This window comes from Polypterus senegalus, chromosome 4 (genome assembly GCF_016835505.1).
Source record: "Polypterus senegalus isolate Bchr_013 chromosome 4, ASM1683550v1, whole genome shotgun sequence".
NCBI classification, from domain to species: domain Eukaryota; kingdom Metazoa; phylum Chordata; class Cladistia; order Polypteriformes; family Polypteridae; genus Polypterus; species Polypterus senegalus.
The window spans coordinates 241,137,019-241,140,423 of NC_053157.1; the positions used below are offsets into that span (position 1 = coordinate 241,137,019).

Here is a 3,405-nt window from a genome sequence, read left to right on the forward strand (position 1 = left end):
ATGAATAAGAAATACTGATGTGAATGACACATTAGCAGACCCCCTGTGACAGGTCATCTCTTCTCTCACTTGGTGGTCTTCACTCTCTGAGCTCCTGTCTCACATTAACTGTTCACCCTCAGTGTCTCCTCAGATGTTCTCTCTGTGAGCTCTCAGCTTTCTCTTTAAATCTCCTCCTCCTCCTCACTGAACTCAGATAAACTTTCACTTTGGTTTCTTCACAAGTCACTTCCTTGTTTCTCTGACTGATTCTCTCTGCCTGCCTCTCCTCAGACTGACGATGGCTGAAGCCCAGCTGTTTGTGTCACAGGACGAGTTTACCTGCTTGTGGTGTCAGGGCACCCTGACTGACCCCGTCACCATCCCCTGTGGTCACAGTTTCTGTCTGAAGTGCTTAACTAACTACTGGGATCAGAGCCAAGAGAACAGCTGTCCACAGTGCAGAGAAAACTTCACCACGAGGCCTGTTCTACGAAGAAACACTCTCCTGAATGAAGTCATCAAGAAATTAAAGGACAAGGTACTCACTCCACCTTCTCCTTCTTTTCCATCTCAGAATAATGACGGCCCTGGAGACGTGGAGTGTGACTTCTGTACTGGGAAGAAGTTCAGAGCAGTGAAGTCCTGTCTCACCTGCCCGGCGTCCTACTGTCAGACTCACCTGCAGCCTCACTATGAAGTTACGACGCTGAAGCACCACAAGCTGGTTGATCCTGATAGAAATCTGAAGGAGAAACTCTGTGAGAAACATCAGAAAAGTCTGGAGATATTCTGTAAAACTGATGATTCCTGTATCTGCATGATGTGTGTGGTGACTGGACATAAAAATCATGAAATGGTCGAGCTGGAGACAGAAAGAGAAGAAAAGCAGGTGAGTGATGTTTAGTGTTTAATGGAAACTGTTTGAATAACTTTGAGTTAAGGAATTTGTACATTTAATGTGACAGAGAAATCTATTCATCTACAGTAAAACTCGATTATCTGTCACTTGATTAACTGTCAGGACTAAATAACAAAAACCCAACGTTCTTCACGCCAGCGTCTCCTGATTACGACTGCGAGTTCTGCACATTAGAACAACAGAAATCCCAGTGTCTGTTACGTACCTTCAGCTTTAATAGCGGTTTGTAGCTTTTCTCTTTTGTTATAATTAAACTAAACTACAATACATTGTTATGGCCTATCAACATATGTGTGTGCTGTTTGAACTTATTAAACGTTTACGAAACAGCAACAGCTCTTCAAGTATTGCTTCAATGACGGAGTAGGAAGGCCAGCAGTGAACGATATAAAGCGGGATGCTGAAATAATTGAAAAATGTGTTGAAAATGGAAACCAGTGACGGTAATGTTATTCTGTATTAATGTTAATGGTCCTCTGCATTGTAATTTTCTTTATATATTCTGTTATATCAGGTTGTGTTAATATATTGTGGTGTGCAGGCAGCTTGTGATGCTCTGTATGAGGGCATAAAGGGCGGAAAGCTGTTAGTGATGGGACTGGCTGAGGGGCTTCTGTTCCGTGAGGGGCGGACAGGAGAAGTGAGGAGAGAAGGGAATGTGTGGAGCAGGGAGTCAGGAGACAACAAGCAGGAGTGTTTGTGGTGTCAGAAATACACAACGAGAGTGGCAGGAGATCAACTGATCGGTAGGGAAATCTTTCTTTGATTGTTTAGGAGGTGAGCTCTGTAAGCCAAATAACGGAGTGTAAGACAGGACACCGCTTGTGAGGGAACGAAGACTCCACGTTAAATGTAGAAAACTCCAGGACCTCTGAATTGTATTTGCTTATTACGATGGTCATTACAATATTACATAAATTTATTCATTTTTTTAATATAGTTTTTTACTACTGTTTGCTACACTAGTCTACTGTATGTCATTTTTAAAGTAGCTGCTCTGTTATCCATCTTTTCTCTTATCCGTCACAGCCTCGGTCCTGACCCCTGACGGATAATCGAGGTTTAAACTGCAGAACAACTCACAGTCACAGGAGAAAAGGACAAGAGAGAGAAGAGAATCTGTTAGAAGAAAGACAAAGCAAACTGAATGTTCTTAAATGTGTGACAGAGGAAGCTCTTCATAGACACAACAATCTGAACAAAGCGTCACCTTCTCCTGTGTGACCATAAACCAAGTCAGGAGATCACCTGCTCGGAATCTGAGAACTTCTGACTGTGACCCGGTAGTTAAGATAAAGCCAGGGGGTGAATTCTGGGAGTTGACATCACCATAACTGTGTGAAGGAGAAGGCTGTAGCTGTTGTGAGGGTCTTATCATAAATTCAGTAAGAAAACTAAAGTGGACTTAAATCAGTTCAGAGCAGCTTCTCACACACACAGAGGAGCTGCAAGGGAGTGTAGACAACCTGTGAGGAAAACCAAACCGCCATCACAGTGCTGACTCTAGAAACTTAATAAGTAACTAAGAACTGAAGCAGAACTGAGAGGAGAACATTTAAAAGAAGGTTCTGAATGAGTAATGTTTCCTGGGAAATATTTTGGATAAAAATTATAAGAAATAAAATCACACGTTATGTGCCTATCTATAAGTGCAAGAGAAAGAACCAACTAAGGTAACAAAGACTCATGTTTGGTGTTGTCTGTTGATGTCGTCTGTCTGTATGCACTTGAATACGTACATCTTCAGGTGTCCTTATATTAGAAATACATTTTATTTTTGACTATGACTTGTCTCTGGTGGAGTTTGCATGTTCTCATTATCTTCATGTGGGTTTCCTCCTACAATCGAAAGACATGCAGTTTAGGTGGACTGGGGCTTTGGAACATTAGCTCTAGTGTGTGTGTATTCAACCTTGATTTTCTTGTTTTTCATCTCTTCTTAGGGATTCTGGAGTAGTGGGCTCTCAAAAACAGGGCCTGTTAAAGCCCACTGAGACACTCCTTGGGTGATTTTTGGATACGCAAGAAAAGAGAAATTGTGTTCTATCCAGTGTGAGGCACGCAGAGTGAAGAGTAAAGCAGACAGGCCTGTTCCGAGATAGTCCATCATCAGGACACCACAGGCTCACCCACCTGCACATCTTTGTGCTGACCGCTGAACAGGGATGGCTGGGTGGTCTTGAAGGCTTTGGTGAAACAAAAACACACAAACATAATAAACATCTCTCTGTTATAAGAGAGATCTTTCAGGAGTGAATTATGCTCCATGTGTAGTCAGAAGGGAATATGTTCTGTCTCTCAATTAGAAGAATAGAAAGTCTTCCTGTTCGTAGGGGCGCACCTCGGGAGCTGGACCACCACAGGGGCAGAGGATGTCTGGTGGAGAAGAGAGACAAGGCAGTGAGACAAAAGAACAGGTGCAGTACAGCCTTTTAAATGTTTGAAGCGCTGTAAGGATATCAAATGGCCTTGTAGATCCTATAATTACTGATATGACATGTTTA

General features: G+C 42.5%; 1 long non-coding RNA gene across 1 annotated transcript; it reads left to right on the forward strand.

Moving 5' to 3' along the window:
- Positions 1-836: 836 nt before the first annotated feature.
- On the forward strand, positions 837-2,688 carry LOC120528338. Its single transcript, XR_005633492.1, has 2 exons — positions 837-871; positions 1,931-2,688. It is a non-coding gene; the product is annotated as an uncharacterized LOC120528338 (long non-coding RNA).
- Positions 2,689-3,405: the final 717 nt, after the last annotated feature.